Source organism: Pteropus medius, unplaced genomic scaffold (assembly GCF_902729225.1).
Source record: "Pteropus medius unplaced genomic scaffold, Ma_sr-lr_union100, whole genome shotgun sequence".
NCBI lineage: Eukaryota > Metazoa > Chordata > Mammalia > Chiroptera > Pteropodidae > Pteropus > Pteropus medius.
This window is the reverse complement of record NW_024355205.1, coordinates 29,983,425-30,005,127: the sequence shown is the minus strand read 5'-3', so window position 1 is coordinate 30,005,127 and position 21,703 is coordinate 29,983,425. Positions and strand designations below refer to the sequence as shown.

The following is a 21,703-nucleotide window of genomic DNA, read 5'->3' as shown; positions in this document are numbered from 1 at the left end:
GCTTTTTCATTTCTCAAGCCTTCCTTGTTTACATGGACACAGCTTGTTGGTGTGTAACTTTGTGATGTAGATACTATTTATGTAGATTCATACATACAACATGATATAATCTGATGTAGCTTTCAGAACTGTTGTTTCCCTAGGCATGCCTGGAACTGCCAGTGGAAAGGAAAACTTGAACTAGGTAGGAGTGCAGTGTGGACAAGGTCAAGGGCAGTTTGGGGAATCTGTGAAAGCACATTTGGAGCTTCTTTGTAAGGCAGTGAGTAAACTTTGGATGTGTGAAGAGATGCCGGAGCAGGATTCATCCTACCTAATTTTGAGTTCCTTGTTGAGCAGGCTAGGATTAAAACATTTTATTCTTTTAAGAGTTCTAAGTTTATAAAAATGGTGGTTATGTTTTACAATTTTTAAAGGTGTTTATGATACTGAGAAATATGGTTTAAACATACAGCATACTATAATAGTTTATCAAGGTGAAAATGATTAATTTTCCAAGTCACAGAAGCATAATTCTTAAACCAAAGTGTTGCTTGGGTACCTAGTTTATATTATTTTGAATCATATACTTTTATTAATTTTTTAAGTTTATTTGCTGTGCTTTTTGTAGCAAAGGCCTTGACTTTTTAATTTATTTTTCCCCAGCTTATTGAGGTATAACTGACAAATACGAATTGTATATATTTAAAGTATACAACATGATGTTTTGATATATGTATACATTGTGAAATGATCACCTCATATAGTGACTTTTTTGGGGGGTAGTGGTGGTGGTGAGAATACTTAAGATTTTCTCTCTTCGCAAATTTCAGGTATGTAACACTGTATTAACTATCGTCGCCATGCTGTATATGAGATATCTAGAACTTATTCACACTGCACAGTTGAAACTTCGTACTCTTTGACCAACACTGCCCCATTTTCCCAAGCCCTAGCCCAAGATGCCCATCATTATACTCTATGCTTTTATGAGTTCTGACGTTTTTAGATTTTACAACGTGGGATCATTTAGTATTTGTCTTTCCGTGTCTGGTTTATTTCATTTATTTCATAATGTTCTCCAGGTTCATCTATGTTGTTGTGAATGGCAGGATTTCCTTCTTTTTTAAGGATGAATATTATTCAATGTGTGTGTGTGTGTGTGTGTGTGTGTGTGTGTGTGTGTGTGTGTGTATTCTTATATATACACATACATATAAATGGAATCTATGTATTACATTTTCTTTATCCATTCATCTGTCGATAGACACTTTAGTTGTTCCATATCTTGGCTATTTTGAGTAATGCTACAAAGAATGATATCTATCCAGAAGTGGGATGGCTGGATCATATGGTAGTTCTAGTTTTAGTTTGTTGAGGAACCTCTACATTGTTTTTTCATAACAGCTGTACCAGTTCCCACCAACAGTGTACAAGGGTGCCCTTTTCTCCATATCCTTGCCAACACTTGTCATTTGTCGTTTTGATAAAGCCTTTCTAACAGGTGTAAGATGGTATCATTGTGGTTTTGATTTTCATTTTCCTGATAATTAGTGATGTTGAGCATTGTTTCATATACCTGTTGGCCCTATATATGTCTCCTTTGGAGAACACCTGTTCAGGTCCTTTGCCCATTTTTTAATCGGGTTGTCTTTTTTTTTTTTTTTTTTTTGCAAAGTAGTTATTTGAGTTTCTTTTTGATATTAACGGTCTTACCAGATGTATGATTTTCATATTCTTTTCCATTCTCTAGTTGTCTCTTTGACTTGTTGATCATTTCGCTGTGCAGATGCTTTTAGCTTGATGTTTTCCTCTACATGTTTATTTTTTTTTGTTGCCCGTGTCGATTAAAAAAAAAAAAAAACACGTCATTTCCTAGACCAATGTCAAGAAGCTTTTGTCCTATGTTTTCTCCTATTAGTTTTACAGTTTCAGGTCTTATGTTGAACACTTTAATCTGTTTTGCGTTGATTTTTATATATGGTATGAGATAGAGGTTCAGTTTTATTCTTCTGTATATGGATATTCAGTTTTCCCAAACCAATCCCAGTAGTCCCCCTCTTATCCACGGTTTTGCTTTTTGCTGTTTCAGTTACCTACGGTCAACCACAGTCTGAAAATATTAAATGGAACATTTCGGAAATAAGCAATTCATGAAGTTTAAACTGCGTGCCTTTCTGAGTAGCGTGATGAAATCTCCCTCCATCCCATCTGGCATGTGAATCATCCCTTTGTCCAGCATCTCCACGCTGTATATGCTCCTCCCATTAGTCTCTTTGTAAGCTTCTTGGTTATCAGATTGACTATCGCAGTAGCGCGGTGCTCATGTTCATTATTTTATTTAATAATGCCATATTCATATACCTCTTCTTACAGAGTATCATTACAGTTGTTCTCTATTATTGTTACTTAATGTTAATCTCTTACTGTGTCTGATTTATAAATTAAACCTTATCGTAGGTACGTATGTATAGGAAAAAACACAGTATTTATAGGATACTATCCATGGTTCCAGTAATCTACGGGCGGTCTTGGAATGTATCCCCTGTGGATAATTGGGACTGCTGTGTTGAAGAGAGTATCCTTTCTCCACTGTATATTGTTGGCCCGTTTGTCAGAAATTAATTGACTGTGCGTGGGGTTTATTCTGTTCCATTGGTCTCTATGTCTGTTTTTATGTCCATACCATAATGTTTTGATTACTGTAGCTTTGTGATGTATTTTGAAATCAGGAAGTAAGATGCCTCCAGTTTTGTTCTTCTTGCTCAAGATTGCTTTGGCTGTTCGGGGTCTTCCGTGGTTCCACATAAATTTTAGGTTTCTTTTTTCTATTTATGTGAACAATGCCATTGGAATTTTGAAAGAGATTGCATCCAATCTGTAGATCACTCTGGGTAATATGGAACATTTTAACTATTAATTCTGCTCATCCATAAACATAGGTTATCTTTTCCTTTATTTTTTCTTTAATCCCATCAATGTTTTCTAGTTTTCAGCATACAGTTCTTTCACCTGCTTGGTAAATTTATTCCTAACTATCTTATTCATTTTTATGCTATTGTAAATGAAATTGTTTTCTTAATTCCTTTTTTGAATAGTTGGTGTTAGTGTATAGAAATGCAACTGAGTTTTGTACGTTTATTTTTTAACATGTAACTTTACCTAATTCACTTTGTAGTTATAACAATTTTTTAGGAGTCTTTAAGGTTTTCTCTATATAAGATCATGTCATCTATAAACAGAGACAATTTAACTTCTTCCTTTCCAATATGTATACTATTTATTTATTTCTTTTCTTTCCTACCAGCTCTGGCTAGGACTTATCGTAATATGTTGAATGGACGTGGTGAGGGTGGACATCCTTGTCTTGCTCCCGGTCTTAAACAAAAAACTTTCAGTTTTTCACCATTGAGAATGATGTTAGCTGTGGGCTTGTCACAAACCCTTGTATACCTAAATTATTGAGAGTTTTTATCCTGAAAGGATGTTGAATTTTGTCAAATTCTTTTTCTGCATCCATTGAGATGATTTTTCCCCCCTTCATTCTATTTATGTGGTGTATCACATTTATCGATTTACATATATTGAACTATCCTCACATCCCAGTGATAAATCTTATTTGATCATGTTTTATGATCCTTTTAATGTGCTATTGAATTTGCTTTGCTAGTATTTTGTTGAGGATTTTTACATCTATTTCATCAAAGATATTGGCCTATAATTTTCTTTGCCTGTAGAGTCCTGGTCTGTCTTTGGTATTAGGGTAATTCTGGCCTCATAAAATGAGTTTGGAAGTATTTCTTCATTTTTAGTTTTTTGCAAGAGTTTGTGATGGGTTGGCATAAGTTCTTTAAAGGTTTGGTAGACTTCATCAGTGAAACCATCTGGAAATACCTTGACCTTTATTATCTCATTTTACATATCACCAATTGACTGACAATCTTTTTAAAAGAAATAGTTTTATATAGTATGAAAAGAAAGATCCTGGATAGTTCAACTTGGTCTCACCAGTGCGCTCCATCCCTCTTACTGTCTACCCTTAGCCAACAGTGTTATTGGCGTTAGTTCGTCTTTGGAGAAAAAACAAACCAAAGACTTGCTAAGAGGTTGTCAAGCTCTGTCCGTAATAATTTATTCTTTAATGCCTTTAATGAGATACAATGAAGTCTGATAGCTAGTGGTCAGAAATGTTGAGATTGGAGACTTTATGTGTTTGACTTGCCAGTGTGACCTTGTCAAAACAATCTTCCTGCTGTTCATTTCTTCCTGCCCTTAGGTTGGTACTGAATAGGGTGTGAGCCCACATAGTCATGCTTTGTGTCCCCTGTGATTTTAGGCGGTGTTTTCCATGTTTCCTTGTGGTTTTTCATATAGCTACACAATGCACTGACGAGGGCTGAGACTTCAAGCCTCATGGGTTTCTGGTGTTTGCATAAGAGCTAGCTAAAGCGTTGCCTATGAGAGCTGCTTATCATTTTGTTCCATTCTTTCTCCCTTTTCATTTTCTTAATTCGGGAATTTCCACCTGACTCAGTTTAAGTATCTCTTTCTACACAAATCTATTTACGTGGTGTATCACACTTATTGATTAACATAGTGTTTTATTTCACTGGTTGGCATTATAATTGAAGAAGGGACCTGCATTTTCTGTGTTCTCTCAAAAGGCTCGATATATCGCACATAAGCACTTGTTGGTTTTGCTGTTAGTTTTATGTATGATTGTATCTGTATATTTATAAAGTTAGTATTGGAGTGCTGCTCTGTGCCAGGCACTTGCTTATCAGTTTATAAGAGTTATTTTCTTTATTTTCACAACAACCCAGTGGGAGAGGCACTATTATTTTTCTCATTTTATATATAGGGAAACTGAGGATTAGAGAAGTTCACTGGGGCATCCAAGGTCATTCAACTTGTGAGTGGCGGGGTTGGGATTCAAACCTAGTTCTGATTCCAAAGCCCCAGTTTTAACTATCTGGTGTAATGCAAGTTGTATTGAATTAAATGTACAGCTGCTTTATGAAAGTTGTATATGTGTTCATTTTAGGATTTTGACCGACATTTTAATGAACTAGAAAAACTAGGATACCAAGTACATTCCTTTTCTTTTTATCATGACTAGTAGTGGGATTGATTGTCTTCTAATGGAACTTTTCTTTAAAGAACTCTAGTGAGCTATTACTCACATACCATACAATTCATCCATTTAAAGTGGATGCTTCAATAGTGTTTAGTACGTTCAGAGTTTTATAACCATCCCTACAATCGTTTTTAGAACAAAAGAAACTCTGTACCTATTACCAGTCACTCCTCATTTTCCTCCAACTCTCCTCATCGTGTCTCCATCCCCAGGCAACCATTAACCTATTTTGTCTCCATATTTGCCTGTTCCGGACATTTCATATAAATGGAACCATACAATATATGGTCTTTTGTGACTGGCTTCTTTCACTTAACATATGTTTTCAAGTTTCATCTATGGCATGGTCTGTATCAGCACTTCATTTCTTTTTATTGCAAAGTAATACTATGTCATATGGGTATATTATATTTTATTTATCCATTCATCAGTTAATGGACATTTGGGTTATTTCTACACACTTTGGCTATTACAAACAATGCTGCCACGACACATTCATGTACAAACTTTTGTGTGGACATATGTTATCATTTACCTAGGCATGAAATTGCTAGATCATATGGTAACTTTAAGGTTTACTGTTTTTAGGAACTGCCAGAGTGTTTTCCAAAACGGCCGTACCATTTTACATTCCACCAGTGGCATATGAGGGTTCCGATTTCTTTATGTCCTTGCCAATACTTGCTGTTGTCTGTCTTTTGATTATAGTCACTTGAGTGGGTGTGAAGATGTATCTTATTATGGTTTGATTTTCATTTCCCTAATGGCTAATGATGTTGAGCATGCATCTGTTCTCATGTAACCAACTATTTTTTTTTTTTTTTTTACACGCCTACAGCACCTGGTCTTCCTAGGTGGTCTCCCATCTAAGTACTAATCAGGCCTGACCCTGCTTAGCTTCCGAGATCAGACGAGATCGAGCACATTCAGGGTTGCATGGCCGTAGACGTAACTGACTTTTAAATATAGGTTTTGTCTATGTATTCTTACCGAAGCGAGTCATACATATGCTGGTGTTGACGTTTTCTCATCTCCTTTATTATTATCTATTTGGAGCCAAGTTCAGAGTTGTATATAACTTGCCTAAAGTCCAGCCTTGGGTGATTCTTTGGCATAGTGTTTTGGGAACAGAAATTATTCATTATTAATGTTAATTTCTTGGTCAAATTGTACGGCTGAAAGCATGTTGCGGGAGAAGGATGAACTTCAGGAACCAGAGGAAGCCAACTAAAGACGAGAGTAAAACGGTTTGAAAGTCTTGAGGGTGAAAAAGTGAACTGTCTTTGGGAAAGCGTGAGATACATGTAGGCTGGACTGGAAGCTGGTCAGACATTCTAAAAGAATGTTAATTAATGAACATAACTGGGAGAATGTTTATAGTTTACACTACAAATGTCTCAGTACCTTAAGAATAAGTGGCATGATAACTTACACGGAGCACTCACTTTTTATGTGAGAATATAGTTTCTCTGTTACCTAAGACTCAGTAAGTAAGAGAAACCAACTCAAGATCACATAAAACATTTTTTGCGTGTGTATGTGTGTGTGTTTTTTAAGGAAGTTGCTTTTTTTTTTTTTTTAAATAAAGGTACGGAATGCTTCCTAGACACCATTGGCAGCGATGTATCAGTCTGGGGATTGTGCCAGTTCAGAGGCCATTAGAATTCTGGATTCCCTGGCCCGCTCGGCTCCTCTTGTATTTGCTAATCTATGCCGTTCTTCTTTCCTCTGCAGCCTTTAATTACTTTTTTCTTGTTCCTAAATTAGCCCTACTGACAGTTTATGAAATTAGATATCATATCTGAGTGGGAGACCTGTAGGACGTTCAGTACAAACTCTGAATAACCTCAGCAGCCCAGGATGGCAGGCAGAAACTGTTTCATAACGTATAAAAAGCAGAATGTCATGTCCTACATAGAGTTTGAGGAAAACAAACAAACAAAGAAACAAAAAAGAGAATTCTGTGTATGTGCAGAACAGGAAAGGTAGGACTTGAAGCAGTTCATGTCAGAAAACACTGTATGGTTACTAGAATTGAATGAACCCATTCATGGGCTAAGGGAGCTTCATGTTCTGGTCCTACTCACTATTTGTTCATCAGGGCAGCTCAGCACTTGAGGACTTGCTCCCTGAGCAGCATTATAAGGAAAACTTTGAGTAGGTGGAGTAGTCAGAGGAGCAGAATCAAAACAGTTAAAAGGAAACCCCACTGTGGGAAGCAGCTGAACTTAGTGGGGGGAAAAAAACCAGGGGAGACAAGCCTGCTTCCTTCTGCCCTCGGAAGCGCTGGCGTACAGAAGAGGTACAGAAAGCCATCTTTTACATCTACATTAAATTTTTTTTTCCAACTTTAAGAAACAGGAGAAGGAGTTGCCAAAATTTTGTGCTTCCTGGATCAGAGCTCTATTACTTACCATTCAGCTGGGGTATTACAGATACAGAAGGTGTTCCAGAGTTCCTTTGCACTTTTAATGCCATTTGATCATGGCTCATGGTGCAGCATTTAGGCATGATTATCGGGCCACGTCGATATGTAGTATGTAGATGGGAGTTGTGTGAGAGATGGGTGCGCACACATTTGGACATAAATTTATTTTTGCACACATTTGGACATAAATTTATTTTTAAACAAATAGCTCTCGGGGTTACGAACATGGAACGTTTTCTTTTTGTGTTACCTGAGGCCTGTTTTACATTTCGGCCAGTGTCTCCATCACCCAGAAATCCATCCAGTTCTTGTATCTTCTCTGTGCTGCATGTGTGTTTGGGGAAACACAAACTAATTTTGATGGTAGTCTAAGCAAAATGCAGTCAGGGGGAAACCTTATGCCAAACACGTGTCTGCTCCAGCGTTCACCTTCATTGGTGTGCATAATCAAGAGTTTGCTTTAAACACAACGCAGCCTTTCCTGTGAAAAAACGAAATAGAGTAGTGGATGCCACTGGAGGCTTGGTTACCCCATGTACAGGAGAGGAAGCCCAGAATCCCAAGAGAGCATCGGTGGTTTGGGGAGAATCATTTTTTTGGTGATTGCTGTTATGGTGAGAGACTTAGATGCATGTGTTAGGGATGGTATGCGTGCATGCGTGCGTGTGCATGTGTTGGCAGGCATGGGTAAGTGTGCACGTCCATGTGTGCTGGGTTGATGAAGCTCTACATTTAAGGAAATAGAGAAGAGGAGAGCTAAAAAACCCAAATAAAAAATTATAAAGCTGAACGACTTGAAGAGTATAGGTAGTAATATTGATATAAAAAGATTTTATTTTCTTTTTCCTTAGTAAACAGCTTTAATTTAGAAAAGAAGCTGAATTTTTCTCTCCTTTTCTTTCTATTTTCTTTTCTTTTTTTACTGTATGGGTTATTTTGGTGCCTGAGGGTGTGTGCAACTGGCTTTTTTGATATAAGGTGATAAATGCACATCGTAAAAATCTAAATGTTTATATATGGGATAAAAGGAAAGTTACTTTTTCCTTTTATATCAATTAGTGATCATGGTGGAAAGTTTGAAAAAAAAAAACCCAAAATATGAAGAAAGGCAGATAATTGCCTATTTATCCATCAATAAAAGTCGTGCTCATACTATGGATTTTTCCCATTCTTAATTCTTTGACTATATAAATGTATAGTGGAGATATATACATATACGTACACATACAATATATATATATATAATTTCTGCACACAAATACCTGAATTACCCAGATATAGATGATGATGATATGTGTGTGATTTTTAGTACGTTCTTGGTAATCTGAATTCATTTTTTCTGTTAAACATTGACTTTCTGATGTTTTATTATCTGAAATGTTTAAATTCAACTCCAAACTGGATGCTTCTCGAGTATCATTTAGTAGTAAAGAATATAAAGAATCAAGCACCAAAATTAAGAGTTCAAATATGGGCACATTTCTCTGCTTGTGAGAAAACTGAATTCTGGTTCTAGGTCAAAAACTAAAATATCTGACACATTGGTTATAAAGTATAGACCATGGTTTTCTAAAGGTGAGAAATTTTGCCCTTTCTCTGGCATTTCTTGCTAAATTTCTTCATACTCCCCCATACCACTTAAACTTAGGCCAAGCATCATTTTTAATGGTTGAAAATGGAGTTTTAATCTTCTTTGTATGTGTGTGTGTGTGTGTGTTGTGGGGGAGGACACATAAATATATTTAAAGGTCGGAGGAATAATGAATATTTGTTTTTCTTTTATAAACATATTTCAAAATTATCAGTTGGCTGGTTGTAGTTTTGGTATCAGAAGTTGAAGAAATAAATCCTAGGATTTAAATCTTGTCCCATATTACTTTGAGAAAAAATATCTCCCTGCTTAGAACTCGATGTTTTCCTTCCTGCCCAGTGGTGCTTTGACAAAATGGGCTTCTTAACAGAGACAGAGTGATGGGTGGGACATGCCGAGCTGGATCGGAATGTTCTAGAGGGCTTCCAGATACACAGACCCCTGTTCTTGTCCATCTCTCTGCCTTCTATCCTGAGTTCGATCAGTTTTGGGGGTATATCAGAGTTGTTGGTTTGGAGGTATGGAGCGTATGTGTGAACTTAGAAACGTTCCCCAGATGATAATCATTTTGGTAAAAGAAGAAAACTCCAGTGGCCCTTTGGATGTATGCATAGAGAATATTCTGTGTCCACAGCTGTACACAGTGCACAAAGGAGGAGAGCTAAGGGGAGTTTGAGAAGGAATTGTCACAGCTCTAGGAGAGAAAACTTAGACCCTGTAGTAGACGTTTTTTGATTGTCTACTCAGTGTTCATTTCCCATCTTCCTACCCGCACCCAGTATATGATCTGTGGGAGCCAACCCTACCCATTGCATACTCGCCATGCCACTTGGAGGGAACTCATTGTACACCCTGCGTTGGTGTTCTTCACAGTGCCAAGCACTGGTTAAATTGGGCCTGAAGCTCACACAGAATTTTCTGTCATGGATACAGAATTCAAGGGAAGAGGCTTTCCTGGAAGAAGGGCATGGCTGATGGTTTCAGGTGTGGGCGAAGACCTTTCAGAGTGACTGCTGGGTGGTGGTGGTCTGGTGACCTTGGTTAAAATGAAGCATGAGTGAGAAGTGAAGAAGCATCTAGAGGGAGCTGTTAATTCTAAGACTGTGCCTTTCAGGGGGCATGGGGTGGGCAATGACTGCGTTGGGTTGTAGGGCCAAAGAATAGATTTTTATTTTAAAAGATGGGAAGAAGTAAGTATATTTCTACAGATGAATGTCTCAATCTGATCATTTTCTTGAATTATCCTAAGTTCCTTCTGCCCGTTAGACTTCCCCTCAAACTTAGCATCTCTCCGAATGAGTTTACGATTTTCATTTATACTTCTCCCTTTCAAAAAAAACAAAAACATTTCCTAACTCCATTCTTCTTTTCTTTCTATATTTCCTCCTTATTCCATTCTTCCTATCGTATCAGCATTTTGCACGGTACCTGTCCCATGTTAGATGCTCAAGAAATATTTACTATATGATTAAAATAAAGGTCGGCTGGCATCTTTATGCCATGTTGGTTTGTGGTATCTTTAGCCACCTAGTTTCTCAGGACCCTCTCCTCCTCTTCACTTCCCTTCATCCCTTCTCTTCATCTCTGTGGCTACTGTCCCTGTTTAACTTTGTCCTGTCTTGGCAGACTGATTTCCATGCTTGTTCTCCCATACATAGCTCTCAGTGGTTCTCAAGGTCTGGCTGAGCAGATGTTGGCCATACATGCTCCCTTAAGTCCCCTAAGCCTCCATATTTCATACTGGAAATTCAGTTAAAAAATTTTCAACTTATAGTAGTGGTGAGCAAAGGATGAGTCATAACCGATGCATTTATCAGACTAATATAATACAACCACTGACAATTGGTCCTGAAGGTATTCTTCAAGACCAGATGCCAAGAAAGCTAAGGAACCTCAGCCAGGGGTTGCTGTGGTGCCTTTAAACCTTGGATGACTAAACCAGCTTATGTTTCCCTACATTTTTAATGGGAGAAAAGAACTGCTGACTTTAGTCATGTTGGAAGTTATAAGAATGTGAACGAGGTGCGCCAGGTTATGGAGTGTCACTGGAGGATGAAAGAGCTCCCCGTTGGAGAGCTGGAGCATTACTTATGTGCCACAGTCATATCTCATACATCACATGAGTTGTTTTAAATTTTCTTGTTTTGACTTGTCTGCAGTTAAATTAATTTCAAGAGTAGTGTGTTGTTAAATGGCTAAGCTTACTTTAGGAAGAACCTAAGCTCACAGAAGGCTGGATCTGAAAATATGGTGGTCACTGCATGACCTTGAGGACTTTCTGTGATACAGCTTGGCGAAGCTGGGTTTACGGAGTGAATGAATCTGAGAGCTCTGACGAGAACCTAGGATGTGAAAGAGTCTCCAGAGGATCCGAGGAGTTGGAAGGACTGGCCTTATTTGTCTTGTTCCCTGATGAGAAAGCAGCTAACTATGAGTGAGGAACGAGGTTGCTCAGGTGCTGGGAGATCCTGTTAGTAGTCTTTCCACATCGAGTGGCCAGCTAACCAGGAATGCCAGAACCCAAGCGGTTCAACCTCTGGATCTATTCAAGGTTTAAAGCCAACCTTTTTTTCTAGGAAAATGTACTTGTTCCATTGTCATGCTGGAAAGTATTTTGAAGGGACTGAAAACAGGCAGGAACAAATCGTCGTCCAGTAACTGGGGTGTGTGTGTGTGTGGGGGCTATTAATACTCCTTCTTATATTACCTTTTCATTTCCATCCCTTCTTCTAATGACCCCTTGGAAAATGGTGGGGCGAATTACTCAACCTCTGTTGGCCTGACCCTCAGCTGCAAAATGAGGGGGAAGTTAGGAACTAAACAAACTCTCAGCTGCCTTTCCTGTCTTGCATTCTGGGAGTCTGTGCAGCAAGACAGGAACCAGTCCTGCTGCTGAATGATAAGGAAAGTCAGCGGAGCCGGCCAGAAGGCCCAAGCCAAGTCAACTACAATAACTCCAGACTTCTCTTTTGCAGCGTCTTGACTATCCATATGTTTCCAATCATTGTTTTGTGTAATATAAACTAAAACTCTCCAAGCACTTGTATTGAAGTTGTTGTCAGGAACTGTCGGTTACTGGTTAGAAAACAAATCTCCAGGGGTTTGGGCTGATAGAGAAGCATGTTAATTCTGGAGATGGGCCCTTGTGTTGGCACAGTGCTGCTGCTCTCAAGAGCTCTGCTCACGGGGGGCCAAACTCAGATGATCACAGACCAGGAGGCTGTATCAGTCAGTGAATTCCAGGGTGACAAAGGGTGGTGGCAGGCCATACTCCAGGGCTCGTTGCTGCGGTCGAGAATTGCCAAATTTTTGTATATTTCAGAAGAAGTTGGAAATCCAGATTTTATGTGAAGTCTTCTTAGTTTTACATGTTGGATCGAAAAGGAAAAAAAAAAAACACATTGAAAAAAAACAGCCCCTCAATCCAAACAAAATATGTCTTCAGGCCACACTACCCTCAGGCCACCGGGAGGCATTTTCTGCATGTACAGACCAAGTATTTCTCACACGTGCTAGTTTTTTAAGAGCCTGTCTATTATGGACAATTTCAAGCATTTATAAGTGGAGAAAATAGTGTAATATGCCCCCATACAACTCTTCTGTACTCATTACCCAGCTTCAAAGATTATCATACCATGGCCAATCTGCTTTCATCTACAGTCAACACACACACACACACACACACACACACACGCACACACACACACACACAAACCACGCTCCCATCCTGGATGGTTTTGATGCAGATCTCGGTCATTGTATCATGTCATCTGTAAGTATATCAGTGTATGTTGGAAAAAGGTAAGAACACAAAAATCCTTTTTGACTATAACTCCTTAATATTTCCAAATATCCAGTCAGTTTCAAATTTACCCTCATGTCTTGTATTTTTTTTTAACAACTTATCTTTTTGAACCATGATCCAAGTAACACCCATACGTTGCAACAGTGGATATGTTTCTTAAGTCCCATATGATCAATAGGTTCTCTCTCTTTTTTTTTTTTTTACTTTTTACTTTACTTGTCGAAGAGACTTAAGTCTTTGACCTGCAGTTTCTCATATTCTGGATTTTGCCAACTGAACCCCTATAAATTTGTCTGAAATTTACACACTGATTTAGTATCTTTAGTTTTATGGTATAGAAGAGTCTAGATATTTGTATTTTAGTAGTTTTGCTTTATTTTTTTCCTCCTGCATAGTTTACAAGTCCCTATTTTACAGGTTTTTTTTCCTCCTGGTAATATGATATTAATAAGTGTGTATCTAATGTCCTTTTGCCTTTACAAATAATAAAAGTATCGTGGGGATGATCAGATCTAAGGACTCATCAGCCTCAGGCTGGCTTTTGGGATCTGTTCATGGATCTATTTGAAGCCTATGTGCTTTCCTGAAATGCTCTGTGCTGCCTTGTGATGCGAAAACTTGGTTCCTATTTTTAGCTTTTCGAACTCCTGGCAGCAGATAGGAAGCCTACAGAATCATTTTGGATTGGAATATTTTGGATTTGAGATCAAGGCACACTGTGGCACTCTAATGAAAAATGGCATATCTATGGCTTAGCTCAAATGAGTAATTTGTTGAGCTACAAACAGTAACAAATTGCAGAAACAGTTCACATGGATTTTTAGGAAAGGTTATTTGGAAAGCTTAAAATGAATTATTTTGAAATAGTAAAGGTTTTTTAGGAATGGAGCCTAAGAAACAAAGTAAGGAGCTATTAATATCAGTCTTAAATGTTTTTCCTTAAACTCTTCCACGACGTTAAAATTATTGATGAATTTTTTTTGCCAGCTTACCGTCAGGTTGGTTCAAGTCCCTTTAATGTAATGTAAATAACTAAGTTCGAATTCAGAGAAAGTGTTTTTAAATTAATTCTTTTAATACAAATCTTTGCATGAAGTGTCTGCTAATACCGAGGTGAGCCTCCCGTGGACATTTACGGGAAGGTGATTTTTAGATTTCAGCACATTGATTCATTGGAAATTAATTAGCTTCTGGCATTCTTTAGGACTTCCTTTGTGGTCCAAGAAGCAGTTTAGAGAGGACAAATGATGTCATTTGGAGTAAAATATAGTGGCCCATGAGGATGCAGAAAATACCCACACACAAGGAGAGATGTATAAATAATGTGAACAATGAGCTGATCTACAGCTGCCGTGTGACAAATGATGGAGTTACTAAAACTGTGAAGAAATGGAATGTTGCCACCTCTGTTGAGAAACAAGTGATGTCTCCTGGTTCTCTGTGCCCTGGCCCCAGGAAGAAGGCCAGAGGCTGGTCAGATTTTCGTGATGGGTGCTATGCCTTTCGAAAGAAGAAACCGTGCTTGCCAAATTCATTGGACGGGTTAAGCTAAGGTTGATTACCAAGGTATTCAGGTTTAGTTGCTATGGAGATTTCTTCACAAAGAAAAAGAATACATTTAAAATGGATAGCTAGCGAGTTGGAAAATGTTCTTTTGATTTGTCTGCCTGTGCGTCCAGTTGCATTCTGTTGACTAGGAACTTAGTGCAACTTGATTTCACATCTAGCGGTTACTGACAGACCTAGAAGTTGGAAGAGTGATGTCAGTCAGCATTCTGTGCTCCATTTGCTGTTTGTGGTACTTATTACCCCCAGATTCCGTCAAGTCTCTTTGTAAGGACCAGGGCGGAGGAGAGGTGGGGCGAACGCTGAACCAGCCTGAGTTACACAGTTTGTCTCTTCTCTCCTTTTTTCCCCTCCTTTTTTCTTCTCTATTTCCTCCTCGCCTGCCTACCTGCCTTCTTGCCTTGGAATACAGTTGGGTCTCTGGAGCCATATTTTGGGGTGCCTCCAAATCCGAAGTCCTGAGTCATTTCCGTGCAGGTTCTCATGAGCGTCTTTGTATTCCCTTGGGATACAGATTTGATTCCTGGCACACTTCTGTTCAAGATTTCCAGTGACGTATTTAAAATAGTCTCTAAGCATCATCTATATTTTTAACCTTAGAAATGTTATTGTCATAAATAGAAGCACACAAAAAAACCATTTTCCGATTTTGATTATTATTTGGCCTAAATTCAATATAATGACTGTTCTGCCTTTGCAAATCTAGTTTCGCAGAAGCATCATCTTTTTTACTAGCCTCTCTCTCTTCCTGGAGAATGTACAGATATTGTCAAGGAAGGCTGTGTACAGGGTATAGCTACACAATGCTCATCGTGAGGATGACATTGAACTTTCTCCTGATGGGTGGCCTGCATGGAAGGCTGAGAAAGGAAGCAAAGGTGCCGCTCTAGTGTGTTCATTGCACATTGACCCCCAAACTCGGGTCAAGGATGACATGTTTTCGTTCTTTACTAACAGAGGAGCATGTTTCCTTTAATTCAGGACGTGCGTACGTTAAGTAACATCTATGAGGCCATGGGAGGAACTGTCTTCCCAGTGGCTTTCTGTCTTTCTTAGTGTGAAAAACTTAGAGTTGCTTCTGACAAGGGGCAAAATCCAGCTTCGGGATAATGTGTGATAAAGGCGGGAGGGGGAGTATATGTGGAGCACAGAGTAGAGAAAAGCCCGTTGTGTTGGGATCTGCTGGAGAGATTTTTCTCTTCTGTTCACTGTCTTGAGTGTTTGGAGACTGGATCTGGATCCTCAAACTATGGCCTGAGGGCCACATTCTGCTCACTTCTTGTTTTTGTAAGGCCCTTATATTTTTCACTGTTTAATGGTTAGGAAAAAAATCAAAAGAAGAATAATAAATCATAACATATGAAAATTGTATGAAATTCAGATTTCGATGTCCAAGAATAAACCTTTATTGGAACAAAGCCACATTGTTTACATATTGTGACTGTTGCTTTTACATTATAACGACTGAGTTGAGTCTGGAGTGGTTGCTGCAGAGATTGTATTGCCTGCTGTTAGTCTGCTGGGCCGTCATAACCACTGACTGGGTGGCTTAAACAATATAAATTTATTTCATCACAATGCTGGAGGGTAGAAGTCTGAGAGCAAGATGTTGACAAGGTTCATTTTTTCTGAGGCCTCTCTCCTTGGCTTGTAGATGACCATTTTCTGTGTCTTCACACGTCTGTGTCCTAAACTCATCTTTTATAAGGACACCAGTCATACTGGGTGGGGCCCATCCAAATCCTCTCATTTTTACTTACTTCTTTAAAGACCCTGTCTTCAAAAAGAGTCACATTCTGAGGTGCTAGGGCTGGGTACTTCAACATATGAATTTGGGGGAACACAGTTCAATTGTAATGCCTACGAAGCCTAAAATATTTACTATCTGATGTTTCACAGGAAAGAGTCACCTGCTCTGGACTGTGCTATTACTCCACATTGTGGTGCGGTCTGCCTGTCCTCTGTTTTTTCCCCTCCATCAACACATATCCGCTTTGTTGTAACTGTCACTATTCTCTTCTCATTCCATCTGTCCATCCGTCTGTCTGTCCATCTATCCCTCCATCCCTCATCCATCCGTCCCTCATCCATCCATCCCTCATCCATCCATCATGGCGTCAGCTGCACTAGGATTTGGTTATAGAGAATACAGAGAACTCTTACCAGTAATTCCCGTAGGTTGCGCTTCATTGAACTCTTCATCCATGGCTGATGTTCTAGTATTTTCTCAGTTCCACCAACCCACTCTCAAACGTAGCTGCCTCTGCTTCCCAACAGTCACTCCAGTTGCTGGATGCAAAGCCCACGGTCAGGCCATTCATCAGCTCCCCTGCAGAGGCTTGAGTGTGAGGGTGGGTCTTCAGCAGAGGCTGTTTCAAAGGACTTCTCATCTGACCACACTTTTCGACTGAGAGATGGAGCTCCATTCATTACTCTGTAAGAGAGCTCTCTACAGGCACTTTTATTCTAAAGGGCCCTTTGCTTAACAAATTTACTCCACCTGGGATACTTGTTATTTTTTGTGGCCCAGAGGAATGTAAAACAATACCGTACTGGGATCTCTAACCTATCTCCAAGAACTAGAGATACTGTGAAGCTCATCTTGGAGTTACAAGCCTGGTGCAACTGTGACTGCATTTTACCTTCCTGTAAAATGCTGAAATTATGTATGTTTATTATCAAGATAATGCAGAGATGTATGAAGTCAATGCAAATGAGTTCTGCAGCCTCGAATATTCGCCGTGTTGTCATGGAGCTGTTTTGCTCTACACATTTCCCCACAGTGTTTCTCTCTTGAAATTGAACACCAGTGATCTCTCTTTAAGCAAAATGAAATGTTTCAGAGAATACACAGGAAGAGGCTTTTTTTTTTTTTACCCCCTCCTGTGGTTTCATTGTATGTTGTGTGGTTTCAGAGGCGCTTCCTTTGGTTACCCCAAGCGTGGAGTTTCCTCAAAACCAGAGAGCTGTCTTTTGGAAGAGCTCAAAGATCATAATTTGGACACTGCAGAAGCATCTCCAGCCACTGCGCCATTTTTGGTTCTTAATTGGGGGGTGGGGAGTGGAGGGGGTGGCCAGCATTCTCACAGAAGAGAGAAAACTCTGAGGCATTCACCATTTGCTCATTCACTATTTGGAAAAGGGAAAAACAAGGATTAAAGAAAGAAAGAAGGAATTAGGAGAAGATACATCAAGTTTTAAAAGAAATAAAAAGAGAAAGCTTAGAGACTCACAAAATATTTTTTTCGCAGACAGGTGGTATGAAGGTGTGCTCTGTCTGGATCACAGAGCGACTCTTTGCTTCTTTTCCCAACAAAACAGCAACGTTAACAATAAAACCAGAAAAAAAAAACACGAGGGAAATAAATCTAAGCCCTATAAGGTAGAACTTTGGGCTGCAAGGGTGAGAAACTCAAGTTGATTTAAGGCCAGAGTTTTGGCCCCTGAAGGGAACAGGATAAAGCTGGACTTGGGGACGACCAGACCCAGGGAAGTCAGCCCAATCAGGTCTCTCTTTCTCTGTCTTTCATCCGTTTTTCTCTGTATCAGATTTGTTTTTCTCAGCCTAGCTCGAATCTAGCAGTGACATGGCACCTGCAGCTCTAGGCTAACATCGTTAGTTTGAAAAATATTCCCACAGAAGTTCTCTGATTGGCTAATATAGATCATTAACCCACCTCTGTACCAATCACTCTGTCCAGGGGCTTGAAGTTCAATAATTATCCCAGCCTTTGTGCCCATCTTTGTGGCTGGGGATGGTGGAAGAAGAAAGTGTGGAGATACCGTGTAGAGTAAGTTAGTAACTAATAAAAGAGGAAGGGAATGGTCCCAAGACCAATCCTAGGCAAAAAAGACATTAGAGAACTTAATGTTCTTATTCTATAGGATGGAAACTAATTGGAAGATAAAGCAATCAACTGCCTCACAGGGCAGGGAAGAGAGTTCTTATTACCCCAAGAGGTGATAGATGGGCATTTCTTTAAAAATAAAAATGTAGCATATTCAAGGATAATGGATCATGATTCATTGTGAGAAGAAAGGCAAATGATGTTGAGTGGATGGCTGGAATCTTTGGGCTCATTTTGGGGGCTGACTACCATATCCTTCCCACTTCCTTTCTGGTGCCCCTGGGTTGTAAGCACCAGGTCCATACCTCATCCAGTCTAGTGACACCAGAGAGGAAGTGGAGAAGAGGGTGGGTACGCTTAGGCCACTCTTAAATCTTTCCTTCGTTTTTAAGTAAAGTCATGGCAAGGGGTATATTCTTGTGCCGGACCATCCATGTATACATACATGTATGTGTGCGTGTATGTATATGTGTGTGTGTGATTAGGTATATACATACATAAATACATCTATCTATCTATCATCATCTATATATGTATGTATTATGTATGTATGTATCTATATCTATCATCTATCATCATCACCATCTATGTATGATGTATGTAAGTATATCTATTATCTCTCTGTCTGTCTGCCTATCATCTCTCTATCTATCTATCTATCTATCTATCTATCTATCTATCTATCTAATCATCTTTCTGACAATATTCCTTAAAGAAGAGTCACTTGAATCTATAACTGTGTCACCTGCTATTAATTTAATGGTTAGAGGAGAATTCCTTCATGAACGAAGTATCTCCTTTAAAACAAGTATGTTATCTTTTGTGCCTTTAACTTATTCATTGAACTTTTCAGAGATTTTCTGAAGCAGTGCTACTTATATTTGGTCTCTATATCTGTAGCTCAAATTAAGACGCTTTCTTATTTGGGGAGAGTGGATTGATATTTGGTGGGAAATGTTTTTCTCCAAGATATTTAGTTTTCATGTGGATTTTATCAACTCGTCTTAATTTGTGGTGTGTGCCACATATCCAGAATAGTACACAAAACTTGAACGTACAGCATGATGGGTGGTGTAGTCATCATCAGCTCAAGAGATGGAACAGTCCCAGCCTCCCAGAAGACACCCCCATCCTTCATCATAGTTTCCCCCCACCTTCTGAGGATAACAACTGGACTTGGCTTCTCTGGAATTATGTTTCTGTTTTTCTTCACAGTTTTGTTACTTGAGTATGTATCTCTGAGCACTGTATTACTTTTGCTTGTTGTTGACACTTATATGGGTAGAATCATTATTTAGTGTTCTGGGTCTGGTTTCATTTTCTCACCTTTTTAAGAAATGAGATTCCTTTCTATTATGTGTAGCTGTAGTTCATCTATTTCCCTTATTTCACGGTGTCATCATCTGAGGAGACTGTAACTGATGCAGCCGTTCTATTGCTGAGCGGCAGCTGGGTAGTTCCACTGTGGCTATTCTGAATAGTGCTGCAAAGAACTTTTTGAGACATCTTCCCCAGCACACGTGTGCGTGCATTTCTTGGGGTATATCTCGAGTTGTGGAATTGCTGATTCTTTCTCTTTAAGATGTGAGGTAGCCTACCCAGTTACACTCTTCCCTGGAGTATAAGGGAGATCTGTTGTCTCCTGGGAAATGTGGGTATTAGCACTCATTTTAATTCTAGCTATTCTGGTGATAAATGGATTTCCTGGTTTTAATTTACATTTTCTTGTTAATCAATAAGGTTAAGTTCCTATCCGTAAGTTTATTGGCCATTGGGAATATCCTCTTTTGTGGACTGCCTGTTCAAATCACTTGTCATTTTTCTAATTGGTAGTTGGTCTTTTTCTTATTGATTTGTTGTGTGTGTCTACGCGTGTTCCTTTTTAACATGTTCTGGATGATATCCCTTTGTTGGCTGTATGAGTTGCAAATATTGTCTTCCAGTGTGGCTTGTCTTTCATTTTCTTATTTATTTTAAATCAAACAAGCAAGTAAGCAAATAAGTAAGTTTTTAGCCTGAATATAATCAGAATTATTGGTTATTTGCCTTATATGTCTGTCCTATTTAAATAGAATCTCTTTTCGACTCGACTCACAGTTACCTTAGATTACAACGTCTTAAATGGGTACTTTTATCTTTCCCAGATGATACCAGGGCATTAGAATATTTTAACTCCTTCTACCCCCACCCCCTACGGGTTTATAGTATATCGTTATAGTATATCTTTTTTCTTTTATATTATTTTCAACCTCCTAAGACGTTATTATTTATCTCTCTCAAGTGGTCTTTATTTCTACTTGATATAGAATTCTAGGTTGGTAGTCATTGTCCTCCAACACTTGAAGACAGCAGCCTATCATCTTCTGCCTTCTGTTGCTTCTCTTGAGAAGTCAGCTATCAGCCTAGTAGATGCCTCTTTATAGGCCGTCAGTCTTATTCCTCTTGCTGCTTGTACGATTTTTCTCTCTATCTCGAATCTGTGGATTCATATCTTTTGTGCATTTTGGGAGATTTCCAGCCTGTGTCTCTTCTGCTCAATTTTCTCCCCGCCGCCTCCCTGGATTTTTGACCCTTTCACTGTATTCCCTATGTCTCTTACCTGCCCTTCTCTATTTGTCGTATTTTTTTTTTTCCTCTCTATACTTCATTTTTTCCATTAGTGTTATACAAAGGAAATACTATTTATTCACTCACTAAATGTTCTTTTAGGTTATACTGTGGGCCAGGCACTGTCCTAGGTAGTTGGGATATTTCAGCGACAAAGAACCTTGTTTTGGAGAATTACCATGAAATAATAAACACTTGTATATTGTAATTAATTAGTTATTAATATTTCATTCAATGCCATAATGTGTTAGAAGATGGTGATACTTAAAAAATGAAAAATAGGGTGCTTTGGGGAGAGGCGAAGTTGTTGGGGAAGAGTGAGGTTACTTAGGGTACAGTAATGAGAATGAATTTGATTGAAGACTTAAAGTGTGTAAATGAATTAGCTAATTGCACGCATGCCTGGAATGTTCCAGAAAGAGGAGTGCGTCTGGAAGTTTAGGGAACATCAAGGAACATCATGGCGAAAGTAACACGAGCAAGGGTCTCTCTCCCCTTGCGGAAGTGAGGTCAGAGAGGTCATGATGAGGCAAGAGTCCCCTCCAAGGAGTTTGGCTTTCATCCCTGAACTGAGCAGAGAAGTGATGAGCTATGATTTGCACATTTTGAAAAGGATCTTTCTGGCTCTTGGGTTGAGAGTGGACTGTAAAGAGGCAAGTGTCAAAACAAGGAGACTCATTAGGAGGCTTTGCTGTAGTCCAGGAGAGAGAAGATGGTGGCTCAGATTGTAGTGGCAGCAGTG

At 39.0% G+C, this 21,703-nt stretch overlaps 1 protein-coding gene and 1 non-coding gene across 5 annotated transcripts in view; one reads left to right on the top strand and one right to left on the bottom strand.

Moving 5' to 3' along the window:
- Window positions 1–21,703, top strand: part of TIAM1 (TIAM Rac1 associated GEF 1) — a 326,413-nt gene that overhangs the window by 120,925 nt on the left and 183,785 nt on the right. The window lies entirely within an intron of this gene.
- On the bottom strand, window positions 5,946–6,064 carry LOC120599077 (5S ribosomal RNA). Its single transcript, XR_005651801.1, has one exon. It is a non-coding gene; the product is annotated as a 5S ribosomal RNA (ribosomal RNA).